The sequence below is a fragment of the Bactrocera tryoni genome, chromosome 3 (genome assembly GCF_016617805.1).
Source record: "Bactrocera tryoni isolate S06 chromosome 3, CSIRO_BtryS06_freeze2, whole genome shotgun sequence".
NCBI lineage: Eukaryota > Metazoa > Arthropoda > Insecta > Diptera > Tephritidae > Bactrocera > Bactrocera tryoni.
Window position 1 is genome coordinate 4,542,785 of NC_052501.1, and position 17,988 is coordinate 4,560,772.

Here is a 17,988-nt window from a genome sequence, read left to right on the forward strand (position 1 = left end):
CTTGACATATGTACTTATGTATGTATATACATATGTTTCTTTAAAAGATTACACTCATATATACTTCATACATATCTATGTATGTACATCGAGACATACATACATATACATATTTCGAAAATATTACGAAACAATTTATCACTAATCTAAACATATATATTTTTTTTCCAATTGAACAATCAAATTCTGGATATTACTAAATAATTTGAAGTGCCATTTGCAGCAGCAATCAAATAAAAATGCCACCGGCAAGTGGTTTATTTCGACATCACAAATCTAAAGCAGACATTTTCAATAACAAAGCGCATCGAATTTGTTGTGTGTTGTTGTTAAATTAAATGTGTTTTCGTTTACTTTTGTTGTTGATCGCTCTGATATAGAAACTTTTTGAACTCTGCTTTGATATCTTCTGTTGACAAAAGCGACGCCGGCAGAGAGTTTTAAATTAAATAAACTTACAACAAAGCAACAGCTTTATCTTATCATCGCACATACGCGTAAATTCGTGCAAATAATTTGATAAAGTGACACATTTCATTTTACAATCAAATATAAGTAAATAAATATAATGGAAATACATTTAGAAGTATTCGGGAAATTAGAGCGATCCGTCGTAAGCGATGTGTAAATAAAAGTAGAAATGTGAGGGATTAGAAATCATTGAAATGTAACTGCAACAACAACAACAACGATGACAGCTCACGTTAATTTGACAACGTGATCTAAGTCAGAAGCTTCAATTGCCTCACAGAAAATAGGCGCTCACATTTTCATTTGTTTCGCACATACCAACATACATATTTACTCACATGGCTGTAATCATAGATAAACAAGTAGACAACAACGCAATTCATATTTACGTATATGTACTTTTCGTGTAAACAAATCAGAACAGCTGTTCAACGTCCGCTTTCTGTTCGAAAACGAAACTTTTCAGAAAAGTCATTAGGAGTCGCTATGACCTGTCTACTCAATCGAACTGATTTTAATGGACAAGCAATTTTTCAAAAACTTCTCAAAAATTCTCTTGTTAGAAATTTTCAAAAATATTGGGTAGTCGAAAAAGTATTTTCATATTTTGGTCAATAGATGACATTGCAATCATACAAGTATATCTCCTTTGCGTTGGAAAGGTGAGATTTGAAGCTTGATTTAACCAAAAAATTAAATTCGGGGAAGTTGAAAAAAGGTTTCAGCTGTTCAAAAATGAGTGAAAATAATGAAAAAATTCGCTATATTTTGAAATTTTTGTATAAAAATGGGAAAGGACAGTCACATAAGCAGCCATGACATCTTTAAAAAAATTCACATTCATCACTAAACGGTTTTGAACCATTTAAAAAAGGCTGGCTACAAAAAGAAGCTCGATGTTTGGGTACCACATGAATTGTTTGTGAAAAATTTAAAGGTCCGAATTAACACCGTCTATTCTTTGCTGAAACGAAATGAAATCGAACCATTTCGGAAGCTAATTGTAACAGGAGACGAATAGTGGATCAATTACGACAATAATGTGTGAAAAAGATCATGGTCCAAGCGTGGTGAAGCTCACCATATGGTCGCAATGCCAGGATTGACGCCTGGAAAGGTTATGCTGAGTGTTTAGTGGGATTGGAAAGGAATCATCCAGTATGAGCTACTCCAGCCTGGTCGAACGATTGATTCCATATTTTACTGTCAACAACTGATGAGACTGACGCAAGCAATCGAAAAAAACGGCCAGAACTGATCAACAGAAAGGACTTTGTCTTCTATCTAGGACTACGCTAGACCACACACATCTTTGATGACTAGGTAAAAATTGGGAAAGCTCGCCTGGGAAGTTGTGATGCATCCACCATATAGCCCTGACCTTGCACCATCTGACTACCATTTGTTTCGGTCAATGCAGAACTCCCTTAATGGAGTAAAGTTGACTTCAAGAGAAGCCTGTGAAAATTGCTTGCCGCAGTTTTTCGCCGAGAAACGAAACAAGTTTTACACCGATGGAATTATGGCTCTAGCGAAAAAAATGGCGAAAGATGGTGGACCAAAGTGGTACATATTTGATTCATTAAAGTTCATTTTAAATACAGAAGATTTTTCGACTACCCAATATCAACAATTTAATCGCCTAAGTAATTTCTATCGCTTATTTTGCTAAGTACTTGAGCAAGTTCCTGGTATTAATCAGAGATAACATAATTTATATGTACATATGTATGTAAATATAAAAATATAAATCAACATGTGTCTCTTAAACCTGAAGAAAAACTCGAAGCTTTTATAAATATTCGCTATTACGTCGTAAGCAAGTCAGCGAATTAGCGAATTTCGGTTCAAGTCGATTATCTATAACGAGTTCGCCGCTGCCCCCACAATACTTGTATGTTAACAGCATCTGACCTCTATGACTCATTATTTATTTATTTACTAAAATCAATTACTAATGCTAAAGTAGCAATTAGTGCAAACTAAGCTTAATAGGTTCATTAAAATGGGAGCTAAGAATCTCAAACACGATTTGTGGAGATGCAAATAACAGTAATGACAGATAAATACTCAACGTAAAGAGTAACAAGAGCGCGAAAGGTGGAATGGAAAATATTTGTATATACTTACATAAGTACATACTTAAGAATCACGTTAATTAAATCACAAAATTATACGTAGCACGTAACGGATACAAATGCAAATAAAAAGGAATTATAAGATGTAGGCCAGAGAAATGCGAAATGTGCGCAGAGCAAAATCTTCCACCTAAGTATCAAAGCAGTATCAAAGTGCTTAAGATGAGATCTCTTACGGCTGTGCACTTATGGCAGTCCATCTTCAAATATAGCAAAAAGTTAACGGCACAAATAGCTTGCGTGACTTCAAGAAGGCGTATATTTAAGGCTCCTGAGACTCATCACCACGGAGAGGCAACATCAGCAGGCGAGCTTAGCATTTTCTGCATTTAGATAAGTATGTATGTATATACCCTTTGGACGTCAAGTAGGATATTAATGAAAAGTAAAAAAAAAATTTTCCATAATGTTTCGTCACTTGGGATGTTCTAATTGTACCGTAAAATGAGAGCTTGGCAATGCTTAGGTAGATGTTTACCTGGAAAGCAAACAATTAAGCTGGCAACTACGCAGTATTTTCAACGTTTTTACTGATGAGTGCACAAAAAGTTTTCGAGTGGTGCGAAATCACACACACACTCACAAATGGACTTGTTTCTAATCGCGTAAATATATTTGGAGTACGTAAGTATATATGCACGGTATTAGCTTCCCAAGTGGAAGTTAGCCTCGCATAATATTTGCTGGTAATAATAAATATTAGACTTGGGCAACTTGAGGCATAAGTAGATCAATTTTCAGTACAACCAATTTTGATCCGTGAACGCACCTCGAAATTTCTTTCTAATACAATATTATGCAAAAGGTAATAGTTCAACATATAACCTATAAAAGATTAAGAGGTAATCAGTATTTTCAAAATGCAGTTTCTTAAATATAAATAATCATAGAATAATGAGCTACACCAAAATCTTTTAATCTTTACACCCTGAACATGGAAAATCAATCCGAACAATTTCTGCGTAGATTGAAGCCATGCTTTAGATAATAATCTGTGCTTAATTTTCGTCAAAAAAAAAGTTTTCCATACAGGGACTTGAGTTCGATCGGCTGCAGTTTTCATGGCAGCTATATACGATATTTGTCTGATATCGGCGGTTCCGACAAATGAGCATCTTTTAGAGAGAAAATGACGTGTGCAAAATGTCAGGTCAACATGAGGGACTAGTTCGCGTTTTCAGTTTTAACGGGTGATCCAAGTAGAGTTACTTTTTTAATAGCCTTTTTTGACAGATCACGCTTCGCTCATTTTATGATCAACATAATCGGCTTACTATGCATACTATTCAGAACACAATCACCCCCATCTCCAGACCCAGCATTCATTATTGGATAATATTCGACCGAAGAGACCATGGCCAGCACCCAGTGAAGAAAATAAAGCGTAGCTGAGAGTGTACTCGAAGGCTGTCAAGAGTCGATTCGGCGCCGTTCGCAGCAACTCGGACTGTCGTATGGAACGACTTGGCCTCGAGATCTTAAATTGAAAGCGTACAAAATACCACTTGACCTTCCCAAGCGATCTAAACCAGCAAAATTGCTATATTTATACCAAAAAGCAACCTGAGGAGATTCAAGAGCTGCTATTTCGTCCAGAAAAACCTACGGTTTGGTCTGGTTTGTGGACCGGTGAAATCATTTCCACGTAACTGTGAACGGCGACCTTTATCGCGCCATGATAACTGATTACTTGATGCCTGAAATTGAAGCTCGTGATCTCGGCAATATTTGGTTTCAAGAAAACGAAGCCACTTCTCACATATCACATCAATCAATAGATTTATTGAGAGAATACTTCGGTGAGCAGATAATTTCACGTTTTGGGCTGGTCGATTGGCCACCAAGAACGTTAGACTTTTTCCTGTGGGGATATGTAAAGTCTAAAGTCTAAGCGGACAATGCTGCTCCAATTCAGGCCTCGGAGCAAAATATCACGTGTGTCATTCGCCAGTTACCAGTCGAAATTCCCGAACGACTCATCAAAAATTGGACTCAAAGGATGAGACGTAGCCGCGGCCAACATTTGAATGAATTTCCGTGTTTTTTCTTTAAAAAAGTAGAGAATCTCTAAATGGATTACCGTTTAATTATATATTACTTTAAAATACTATAAAACTGCGGTGTTGTCGAAGTTGTGTTTTTTTCTTGTTCTGATAAAAATAGTAAAGAGAGCAAGCAGCAGCATTAGTTTTAGAATGACTCAAATCCCATACGATCAGTGTTTGTAATAGCTGTGTGGAATTTCCCAGTTTATTAGTGTTACGAGCGTTGGAAGCGAATTACATGAAATATTTAGGAGTTTTACTTAATTCCTCAAATTTTATAGGCCGCAAGCTCTAAATTTGTAAAATTAGTCCCACACCGCATAAAAATAAAAGAAAATTTATAGATATTATGCCACAAGAGGCTTTAATTTCTTCCTGCCAAATTGGCGCTGGAAAAGCAAAATTGCTGAAAAAGCTCTAGTGGCCTTTGGAAGTTTGAAGTGCCATGGCAAATCACTTGGCGAACGCCTATATGAATTTACATAACCACCGAGCCCGCACAGCCGCACAGGTGAAATACTATATTTTCTCTTAATTAGCACCTAGATTACAGTAAAATAAAACAAATACAACAATTGCTTCGCGCAGGCTGCAACTTCGTGTAATATTCGGAAACGGACAGCACAAAACAGGAAAAGCGAGCATGGCAACAACTAAAAACCCCAGCAATGCAAAACTTCAACCAACTAGAAACTCACTCAGCACACCATACACCCTCGTGCCCGAACGAACATGCCACCACACACACACACCACGTAAATCATGCGCCAACCCACTAAAATGGAGCAGATAGTCATGCATTATGCACAAGAGCCATTATTTTGAAAAGCGCAAAACTAAAAATCAATAGGAACTACAACATTTTATTCGTGTAACGGCAGTTCGTCAGTGCAAAACTATGGAAATACACTATGTTATGGCGTGCAGCAGCGTTTATCCAGCTCGGCCATACAATTGGGTTAGTGCAGGTCAGCGGCGCAGCGTCCTACTTTTGGGCGCTTGATTGTTTGCGTTTTTATGATCCTTTTAATGCGCTCTGTAGTTCACAATAAAATGCACACTTTTATTTTTTGCTCTACACACTTGTGAATTGTTACACTTTCTTGTTTGACTTGGGAAAATAATTTCATTTCTGAAGCACTTGAAACTTTTCAGCACTTACGTTGGCACTTTCGCCTTTGTGTGCTGCGTGTGCTGGGCAAAACGGTTTCACGCAATAAAAATTATGCAAACTAAATATTTTTATTGCATTTCTGAGGCGTTGAAAAGTTCAAATAGGCTTCTATTTGCAGCCAATACCCAGCTTCTGTAGCTTATGCGCCTGTAAGTAGGCTTTGAAACATACTCGAGGGAATAACTGTGATGTAAACTTCGGACAGTTATGTTTATATGGTAGCAAATTTGAACCACAGCACACAATAAACTAATTTTTATTATACCAGAGTGCCAGGCTTAAAGACTACTACCAAATGATATTGTCAGAAAGTAGTCTCGATACCGAATATCGACTTTTTACCGTGGCACGTTCTCAAATTTTTTAAATACAGTAATTTCTCTCCCATAGCATTTTCTAAATGTCTTCACTAAAGTTTCCCAGGGTTAATAATTCGTAACTGGTCCACACAAAGGACTTGTTATCTTTATCCAAACACTGCTTAAAATTAGATTGAAAGAAGAAACTTTAAAAAAAGAAGGCTCTCGTGCCAAAATTTGAATAAATTCAATAGTAAAGTAAACCTCTACGCTTGTAGGGTCGAGAAATTTTAAAATTATGGATGAGCATGATTTGAGCACAAAGAAGTATTCCTAAGAGATTACATGAGTTTACGGGTTTCAAAAAATCGGTTATTTTTATTGTTTTATTAAAGTCTACTACACTTTACAATATTGTCCTATTGTTTTCCAGTTGATCCGAGTATTAGTTTCGGAGATACGGCCTTGAGAACTTATGCGCTCGAGGCTAGCTAAGGTAAATGCGCCGTCTCTGAACGCGTTTTTCACGAAACTGTGGTTTTAATTCAGTTGGCAAGATTTCTCAAGAGATCTACTCAACTGATCTCCATGAAATTTACACTGGTCTTTGAGATACAATTCTTAAAGACTTGGACACAGGATTTTTTTTCGATTACAACTACTTGAAAAAAAAGTGAAATTTTTAGTAAAATTTTAATTTTTTTATAAAAATGTCTGCCAAAAAGCCAAATTTCTGTTTTTTTTCCTTCGTCCAAGTTCTTAAGGTTTTAGCTAAAACACTTTTCTTCACTTTAGATGATCCTGTAAGGAATTATCCTGCCAACGCGACGCATCTATTTTCCGAGGAGTCACCGGAATTAGCGCCACTATTGGGCGAGTATAAAATATTTTTTCCCAAAAATTTCAGAATTTATTTGTTAATGCACTGTTTGTAACAAAAAAAAATCTAATAAAATATTTAATTTCCTATATGAGAAAAGTATTGTAGAAAAAAGACCTTTTTTTTCACGAGAAAACCCATGTAACCCCTTAAATAATTGAAATACTGATACCTAAGAATGACACATAACGGAGCAAATGTTAAATAAGCGCAAATAGTGTGCCTAGAAATCAATATTATTTCTGTTTCCTTTGATCTAATAACACTTTTATGGAAAAAACCACCGCCATGAAAAGTTTATTACGATAAAAATACATAAAATTCAATAAATCCCTCGTAAAAATTATTAATGTATGTGTGCCCTGACATTTATATTTGGAATTGTTACCGCGTGTGCCGACTTTGCCCCACACATACACCCTCCCACAGCAAATGCTCTATTGAACCACAAGTCACATGCAAACTGCACGCACACCCACAGGGACCGCCGCTTGAGCGGAGTGCAAATGTGTAACCATGGGTAACACACTCGTACGAGTCCATAACAAATGCTCAGCTCACCCACATAACCAACAAATGACAAATGTATTCAAAAATTAGAAAATCAAGCCCCACAAGAGGCGCCAAGCAGTCAAGGTAATATGTCGCAGGAAGCATACGAAGCCACAAATGCCTACAACGTCACGCCAACGTATATGTTCGCCTACTAATAACTTCAGCCGCTGACACATGTGACTTCGGTTTACGTAATAGTCGGAGCGTTCAGTGGGTGCAGGACGTACTCTACTCCCACATGTAAGTATGTGTAGTTGGTGTGCAAACATTTGGCGACGCCAGCGAAATACGCGAAGCATTAAATGCCAAAATTTTAGTTATGAGGTCGCGCTTCACCTGCCACTTCATCTACGTAATTTGGATAATTTGCACTCATAGAAGAAAGCGTTACCCCATTCGTAGCTACCACATTGGTTTGAGGAAACGACCTTGCTGACGAATAACACACTTATAATATAAGGACTTACGAGGAATGAGCAGCCGAGTGCAAAAACTATTCGTGGTTCGGAACGAAAAACTGGCTGGAGACGCGTCGGAAAACGAGACAGAGGTGCGGCCCTTTGTTGCCTGGCTAGCATGTAGACGCGTCGGTGGAGGCAAACGAACGAAGAAAATGAAAACAGTAACTAACCAGCAACAACAACTTACCACACCACACCAACACAGTGGCAATTGTATAAATAATGGAGTTCGAAGCTGCGAACTTTGAGCCGCCAGCCCTTGTGAACTGGCTGCCAAATGGGTAAATTGTATTTGAGAGTTGGCGGAAATTTCCAGCGGCAGAAGGAAAAGTGGGAGGCGTGCTTTAGGTAACGTGTGACGTTTTGAATCGATGCCAGGTTACATAAAAACACAAGCAGCCCCACACAGTGCCGAAAAGTTAGCAGTAAGAGTTAATCGAAACAGTTGGAACTTCGTGCATGTGAAAGTGAGAGTAGGTCAATGTTGTCGCCTGGAAAATCACTGTTTCCTGTTCATGCACATACAGTGCGAGTATTTTGCAAAGTAGAAATAAATATACACTTAGAAATATGTGAAATATGAAATACACGTACACTAAAGCCAACACGTAAATACTATTAAGGAGCAACAGTGTGGAAAATGCCAAAATGTGATTTGGAGCTTTGTCCCTAAAGCTAATTAGCAGCCAAGAATCCGTGAAAATTGCAGCTAGTGACAATTCCAAAAGGGTTAAATGCATGGAAAGGGGGATGATTTAATCATAATGCCGAATGCGTCAACTTTTTTAAAGTATTCTTATAACGAACTATGCAAGTTGAGTGTACTCGGAGAGTTTTGGGATCGACATACGAGGCATACTTTCGAATTAAGAAAACAATTTATTAAATTGAAAGAATTCAAAGGCCTTTCTCACTAAGTTTGTAAACCCCTTCATACCTTTGAAATCAAGTAGAAAAAGAAGTTTCTTTAATTAGGTATTTGTAGGTATTGTAGAAGTTCACGCAAGTGAGGAAAGATCTCTGAGCGCCATTTATTTGGGAGTGTCCAGGAACGATTCTTTCATATATGGCTCAAGAAACTCACGACTTCCGGTCTTGGACCAAGTATCCGTTGCATTTGCAGACAAAGCCAGGACGAAATGCATGAGTACGAACAGGTTGACCGACAGGTGTAATAAAAGCATAACACCAGGAGATGGTGAACTGACAGGTGTAAAGAAATCATAATATCAGGAGATGGCGAACCCGATTCCTTAATGGAATCTGAGTTCCACTGCCCGACCATGAAGAAGTTTGTCTGAAGAACAACAAAGCGGCGAACAAAAAAGGGATTCACTTTGCAGCAACTACCGTGGGTAAGCCGCCTCAACATCGCATATAAGGTTCTATCGGCGTATTGTGTGAAAGATTAAAGCCCACCGTCAACAAACTTATTGGTTCTTATCAGTGTGACTTTAGGCCTTTAAGAAAATCAACAACTGACCAGATATTCAACAAGCGCTTTGGAAAAGACCCGTGAAAAGAGAATCGACACGCACCACCGCTTCGTCGATTTCAAAGCTGCTTTTGACAGCACGAAAAGGACCTGCCTTTATGCCGTTTTGCCTGAAGTGGACAGCTGCTGGCGTGAGTCGATGATATTGATATCACTGGCCTCAGCAACCGCGCCATAAAAGTTCTGTTTTCTCAAGATCGGATAAGGAAGCGAAACAAATGGATCTGGTAAGGAACGACGAAATCCTCCTGTCATCAAACAAACACACTCGCGACTTGGCTCCCAGGTCAAAGTTGACAGTCATAACTTCGAATTCGTAGATAATTTGGTCTATCTTGGAACCAGATTAACACCAACAACAATGTCAGTCTCGAAATCCAACGCATAATAACTCTTGCCAACAGGTACCTCTTCGAACTGAATAGGCAATTGACAAGTAAAGTCCTCTCTCGTCGAACAAAGAGCAAACTCTATAAGTCACTCATTATTCTCGTCCTTCTGTATAGTGCAGAGCCATGGACGCTGACAACATCTGATGAGTCGGCGCTACGAGTTTTCGAGAGAAAGGTCGTGCGGAAGATTTATGGTCATTTGCGCATTTGCAAAGGCGAATAACGCATTTGATGGAACAATGAGCTGTATAAGATATACGACGGACATTGACATAGTTCAGCGAGTTAAGAGACGGCGGCTACGCTAGCTAGGTCTTGTAGTCCAAGTGGACAAAAAAACTCCAACTCAAAAAGTATTCGACACAGTATTCGCCAGGAGATGCAGAGCAAGAGGAAGACTTCCAATCGGTAGGAAAAGCCAGGTGAAGAAGGACCTGGTTACACTTGGAATCTCCAATTGGCACCAAACAGTGAAAAGGAAGAAAGACTGACGTGCTGTTGTAAACTCGGATATAACCGAGTAAACTTGTCTATGCCAATAGACAAAAAGAAGTTAAGAGTACAATTACAAATAACGATTCTTGGCACTATCACATCAATCAGTTTGGAGTTTTTGAGCACAATTTTAAATTTTCCGAAGAATCAATTATGGTTGCAGATTCTAATTCATCCTTTATATTCCTATGAAGACTCAAACTCATTTTTGAAAAATATTTACCGCAATGATAGATTTATCCGGTCCAACCATAGCAAGCAAACTGTCAAAGAATCAAACTGCACGCTTTCTCTGCCTCTGTGTGTGCGTGCATTGAGACGAAAAGAACGAGGTTTAGTGCGTCTTATCAAACCAATGCAGATGCGTCAGTGTTACCACCATTGCGAAGGGATATCAATTAAGCTGTGCATGCAGCACTGGCGATTGCGAGTGAAAAAGTGTGAAATTATACCCGAAGCATGCTGCAAGCATAAGATAATGTGCAAAAAAGCACAACATAAAATCCACCAACCACAAAAGCAAAAAACTTGTCTTCTGAACCAGCAGACTGACAAAAGACACACGCACAAATATACTAAGCGCACACATATTGGGCGCAGAAAGGCCACAAGAATGTTTACTTGTGTGTATGTGTGTGTGTGTGTGTAGAACAAAGCGAAGTTCCTGCGAACGGAGATATGCAATAAGTGTTCGGTATACCCAAAAACACCATATCGAGCTGTATGTATGCATGTGTTCAGTAAAGTGTTGTTGCAACGTACTACATAACTGACCAAGAGGAGCGTTCTGCACGTCTGGTGTCTCTGCGCTGCCGGAAATTGGACGTGGCGATTCTTGTGTAGCCAGGATTATGTGGGTAAACGTCTATCACAGCGCTGTGCAAGGTTACCACGCAGCATTGAGTGAGTACGCTTGACGGGATACATGCAGCAAACGCGTGTGGATGCCACTTGATATCAACACACACACGCATACTTATTGCTTGCTCTCTTGCGCGGATGCACTCGAGTCCTATGAACATTGTTTAAGCGAAAATACTGCGCTAGTCATTCATATTGAATGCTGCAGGTTGCAATAATGGGACGGAAGGGTTTCATATCCTGCCTTACAGAGCAGCACTGCAGCAAGATGATTTCTTTCATTGCGTCAATTTATATTTCTTTAAGCTACTAAGCGGATATTGTGAAGTATGTGTGCTTGCCTGAACCGCATGAATGATAAATGGGCCGCTCGTTATGTAAGCAGGACATGGAATAAGATATAAATCACACCGCGTTTGAGTGTATGGATTTTCAGAATAAAATATTTAAACTATTTGAAAAAATTTGGCCCGGACTGGTTCCTTTAGACTACGAGCCAAAACCGAATTGTTAATGTTTTTTTTCTTAGATTGGTGCAATATTTTTTATTTTTACCATAACTTAGAACTTGGACGAAGCAAAAAGACTAAAAATTGAAATTAAAATTTCAGTTAATCTTTTTTTTCAAATTGTTGTAATCGAAAAAAACTACTTCGTCCAAGTCTTTGAGAATTGTGTCTCAAATACCTGTAAAATATCGTGAAGATGGCAAACTATTACTTGGATCAACTTGAAAATTTAAGACAATATTCTAGAGTGTTGTAGAATTCAATAATACAATAAAAAATGTCGATTTTTTGAAACCCGTAAACCCATGTAACCCCTTAAGGACGCGAATAGTTGGAAAGAAAAATTGGAAAACGAGTTTGCGTGAAGTTTCATGTTGAAATTACGGCTACGGAATCGTTGAAAGTGATTTGGGAGTCTAGTTTATCGTAAGGAACATATTTGTATGGCACAAGGCATTACATGAAAATCGTGAAGGTTGTGAAGTCATTGAAAACTTGTGGCGCGAGTTGCCCGTCCATGTCTGCTAATAAAGGAGCTGTCATCGAAAAAGCTAAAGAAACAGTGCTTGGAAGTCCTTGGCATCGGAGAAAAAACGGTAAATCATAACATTTCTTATGGATCGGCTCAACTTATTTGGTTAGTATTTTGGGTATGAAACGTGCCAATGCTAGACTTGTTCCAAAAACAACGTCGAGTAAAGGTGGCAAAAGAAATGCTTGATAACGTACTTGAGGTCCTTACATTGATTAAACGTAACATTATTGATAACGAGACGTGAGTTTCTGAATATGAAGTCAAAACGATACAAAAATCCGTAGAAAGGCACTAAAAAATTAGCCGAAACCGAAAAACATCGCTGAAGGCTTGTAGCAACATTTCGTATTGGCTCAGGCGACTATTTTGAAGATGATAATAAGGCTTTGTCTTAAAATGCGTGAAAATGTACGTCAGACTTTGATTTAAGAGTAAAGTTATGGGAGCACCACATAATCTTTATGTAATACATATATAATATAAAAAGTGCGTGCCACGTTGTTTGTGCGCAATGGACTCCTAAACTACTGAACCGATTTTAGTAAAATTTAGCACACTGTGTCCAGTTCGAACCAACTTAGAAGATAGGATAGTAAAAACAAATCACAAATAAAAAAAAACAGTGAAAATCCTATTAAATTGACGCTCTATTAAGCGGACAACTCCATCAACCATGCACATTGTTAATGTTTATTGAGCACAATCTATTGAGTGGACAACTCTATTAACTTGACAGAAAGGCTGATAACCAGACATTGAGAAAGCAGCCTTAAATTCGTTATTTTTTCCAATGAAATTTATTTGTATGAACATATTCAAAATTAAACCTCAAGTAAAATCCCTTGGATTCTTATACCGACAAAAACGTTTTCGCCTTTGTTCGTAAATAAAATTTTCACTGTATTGAATAGTTTATTATATGAATAATAGTATAAAATGTATACCAGAGCAACGCGTGTTTTAAATTTCCTAAAATTCATAAGAATTCACTCAGTTCTGAGAAACGTCATAACTAAAAATAATATCGGATCTTCAGAAGACAAACTATTTAATTCTAGATTAAGAGAAATTTAAATTGAAGCCAAACTGCGTCCTAAACTGTGCTTGTATTTTAGTTTTAGTAACTAATTAATAGTCTATTACAGCCAAAATAGAAAAAACAGATCCATTCAGCCTGCGACCACTCCTCCAAATAATTTATGTCCACATAATCATAAAAGTACAGCAATAAGTCATAAATAAAAATGTTAGAAGCAAATGCGTTGCAACAACACTTGGTGGGTAGAAGCAGAGCTAAAAAACCGCAAAAATTAATTTCCTCTTAAACTAAATTTGGATTTACAAAGGTCACATAGGCGACAGGTGAAAAAACGAACACAGAACTTTGCCAAGAAACGCCTTCAGACGAACCGACTGCTACCAATGAACTGCTCAGCTCACTTGATAAAAAGTAAGGAAAAAGTCTGTGAGGCGGAAAATCAGTGCACATATGTCTATATATAGCATATATGTATGTATATACATATGTAGATAGGCACATAATTAAATATAAAAGTTTTACTGCTAAGTTCGTGGCTAAAATGGCAAGCAAGTTTCTAGTTTAATGTGGATTTTCTTCATATCAAACCAAAAATATACAGTCAGGGCCAATCACAGAGAGTAATGAATCGAATTAGAGCATAAAAAAGGACAAGTAATTACGGAGCCCCAACAGCGCGCCGAATTGTTGATAATATTGTTGATTAGTACATTTTGTGCCAGCAAGTCTACTTACTATAACTATATACTATATATGTATGTATATGTATGAGTATATAGTATTTTTACTCTACAAAAGCAACTAACCCACAACTCCAACGGCAGCAACACCCAACCAACCGCAATGTCAACACCAACACCAGCGCTATCAGAAAGCAGAATTTTCAAAGTGCGACGCTAGTGAAAACAGTCAGCGCATTACGTCATTACAGCGCTTTGGAAACGAGTACAAAGCGATTGTCAGACGAGTTCAATCGGCGCAACGGCGTATTGTAGGGGTTGTGTATTGTTGTTGTTATTTTGTGTAAAAACGTGTTTAGCCCTTGGCGAGCACCTGCTCTAAACTTTTCTCATTGTTGTTTTTTTTTGTAGTTTTATTTTTCTTGCTCTTCCAGCGCTACGAGCGTCATGCGAGCGACTGGCACGCGAAAAACAAACGCGGCCGCCTGACTGGAGACACCGCCAACCGCCAAGCGCTGGGCATCAGGCACCAGGCACCAGTCTGTAAAAGCCATATTGCCCCGGCGGTGGGTTGAGCAGTGGCTAGAGGTCGAAAAAAGAACTCGATTTATGTCATTTATGTATATAAGCGATTAAACAGTTACTTAGCTTATATTACTTTTTATTTACTAGCAATTTTTTGAGAATAGTTTAATCTGTAGTGATTCTAAAAATCACCGAGAGCTTGTTTATAGTCATGTAGTCACAACTATTTGTGTAACACTGTAATTTTAATTGTTTACATAACAGCAATTTTATTAGCCTTTATTTAATTTTTTACACCTAATCTCTAATTAGTTTGTGAATGAGAATTTTAAGCGTTTTTCTACATTGTTATTTGTGTGATAGACACTTGCAGCTATAATTAAAGTTATTAATGTTTCCAATCAGTGGAATATACAGATATTGTGTAAGAGTGTATATGCATATATATTTATACAGGCATACATACATTGTTTTAGTTTCATATATAATATTGGGTAGTCGAAAAAGTCTTTTCGTATTTTGTCAATAGATGTCGTTGCAGTCGTATATCTTTAGTGCTACCAAGCACATTGTGTCATACCATATAGTGTTGGAAAGGTGAGATTTTAAGCTTCACTTTACCAAAATAAAATTAAATTCGGGGAAGTTGAAAAAAGTTACAGCTGCTCAAAAATGAGTGAAAATAATGAAGAAATTCGCTATATTTTGAAATATTTTTTATAAAAAAAGGGAAGAATGCCACGCAAGCCAACAATGAAATTTGTGAAGTTTACGGAGAGATGCTGTATCAGTTCGTGCAGCATAACAATAGTTCGCTCGCTTCCGTTTTTGGAAATTTCGATTTACACTGATGAAAGTTCGGCTATAATCGCGTAAGCGGTGTCTACGCCAATTAAGAAGAAGAAGAAGATTAAAGTTTTACACTGATGAAATAATGTCTCTAACGGAAAAATGGTAAAAAGTGTTCGACCAAAATGATACCTACATATTTGTTTATTTATTTATTATTATAAATATAAAAAAATAAATTGAATTTTGATTAGAAATACGAAAAGACTTTTTCGACTACCAGAAAGACCTCCAAAAAAAGGTGTTTGGCGGAGAGGAAGATTTTTCTGCTTGAAATTATTTCAAATCATAGAATAAAAAACTTATTATTAGTATAGGTATGATCGAAGGACTACTCAAATATTTGATTTCCGACAAAATGGCGGGTTCCCAAAAAAAATAAGTCGATTTTTGAGTAGATCGGTGCAGCGGATGTGGGAAACTTTTTCTCAACAACTCTGAAATCATAGTTTTGGGAAAAAGCTGTTGACAGATCTAAGAAGATCATGTGAAAAATTCAAAACAATCGGCTAAGCAGTTTCGGCGAAATTTTCCTAACCGGTGCTGAAGACAGCATTAAAAAACGTGTCCAAAGTTTTTGGAGCCGATTACATTAAGTTAAAAAATTCTTACAAACACGCTGAAATATTCGAAACTCAAAATTCACAAAACTAATAGAACTAGCTGAACAATTCTAAAAATTATTTTTAATATCAACAGCTGGAGAAAATATCCCTCAAACTTACTTATTTAATTAAATAAATTTATTCGAGAATAAGCTAGAGCCTTTTCTATCGAAATCTTAAATATTCCATACAAAAAAGAAACAAATCTTCATAAAGAAACCGCTGGAGAGAGAAAATCAAACATATAGAGCGATTTTCATAATAAATGAGAACAGCAATGGAATCCTCTTTAGAAAATTAGATTCAAAGAGATACATATGTATATAAAAGGATAAAGAATATGAACAACAAAAACAATGCGGTGCAAAATGAGGTAATTTTATGCGGTCAGGTAAGATTGTGGCATTGAGTGACATAAAAATAAGCAGAAACGACTTAGATAAACAAATTAGTTAAGACGAAAAAACGTACAATGTTAAGGTTGGAACACTACAGATGTATTTATGTATGTGTGCATGGCAAGAACGGTTCAAAGTTAAAGGTAAATGCGGTGATGACGGTTAAGATGTATTACTGCATAGTAAATTAATAATTGTGGCAGCAAAAGAAGAAGAGAATCGACAGCGCAACTAAAAGCGACAAGCTATTCTAAGTTGAAAACGCCTGTCGGGCTAACATGGATTTGTGTAGATGAATGATACGAATATACATAGAATACCACGTACATACTACATAGAGTTACTAAGGGCTGAGTAATGCAAATCGTAGCGGTGAATGAATAAAAAGTTGATTTATGTATGTAAATGTGTTAGACGATGTGCAACAAAGTGATGATAATGTAAGGTGATGGTATGTTATGTGTTGATAATGCCACAGAAGCAAAGAGAGAAACGCTAATATAAAAATTATACGCACACGCATACATACATACATTTGCACTTATGTATGTACATACATACAAATAATCCAGTATGTGCGTATGTATGTATGTTTGTTTTTAATTCAAGGAGAGGCACAAACGCTGCAGCCACAGCCACGCAGGCGGAGCAAGCGTAACTGCACAACAACAACCGTCATTTCAGCAGTTACGTATGTCCTTTTGCGGTGCAGAGCATGCGGGCATAGAGGAGGCTGCAACCAAGTTGCACCAAAGTAACTAAGTGACTCGCTCGTGCACAGCGCCTCCACGTACACAATAGAACTCACCTGTACTGGTGTTTTGTTATTGGTTTATCAGTTGCTATTTCGCCTTTGCTGCTGTTGCAACTCCCTTCTGACGGCAGTCGAGTGCGTACGTGAGTGTGTGCGCGCAACGCGTGACCTGAATGTAAATGCACTTCCGCTGCAAAAGTCGCCGCTTAGCTCTTAAATTTCTCGCACACTGCTTACTTTTTTATGTTCAGCGGCTGTTCGGGAGCCTCTTTACATATATTTTTAACTACTTCACTGCTGTTACGAGTCAACAACAAGAACAAACACCGTTTTAACTTTTGTTGTTGTTAATTAGCAATATTTGTGTTATTTTACAATATTTTTGTTAAAACAAATTTTCGTAATGTGTTTTTTTTTTCTCTCTCTTTTTTAACACTGTCGTCTTTCACCTCAGCTGACGCTCTTATGTTCTCTTTATTCTGCTGTTTCGTCACGGAAAATCAATAATTTGCTTGTTCACCTTCTCGCTAATGATTTTTCTTCAGCGAATTTTTTTTCCTCACTTGATTTCGTTTGCTTTTATTCTTTGTATGGTTATTAAGAGCGTATAATACCGCCTTGGCTGTGAGCACGAATTCGTTGTTTCCGTTTTATATTCGAAGATTTCTATAATTGATTCACTTAAAGCGCTATTTTATTCAATTGGAAAATGTGTTCTCTGACTCAGTACAACAAATTGGCCACTTAGCTGTGCTTTAACCCCTCTACAACTCGACGGAAACAAGACACAACCGTTCGCTGCGACGTCAAAATTGCCATTGGAGCATT

General features: G+C 37.4%; 1 protein-coding gene across 8 annotated transcripts in view; it reads right to left on the reverse strand.

Annotated features, from left to right (window-relative positions):
• Window positions 1-17,988, reverse strand: part of LOC120771942 (protein NDRG3) — a 60,923-nt gene extending 42,935 nt beyond the window's left edge. For 5 of the 8 annotated variants that reach the window (XM_040100246.1, XM_040100245.1, XM_040100244.1 and 2 more), the window contains exon 1: window positions 17,215-17,988. The gene's annotated coding sequence lies outside the window, so the exon portion shown is untranslated. Of the gene's footprint in view, window positions 1-962; window positions 967-6,726; window positions 6,738-17,214 lie in introns of those variants that run through there. The other 3 variants (XM_040100242.1, XM_040100249.1, XM_040100250.1) reach the window with 3 other exon arrangements.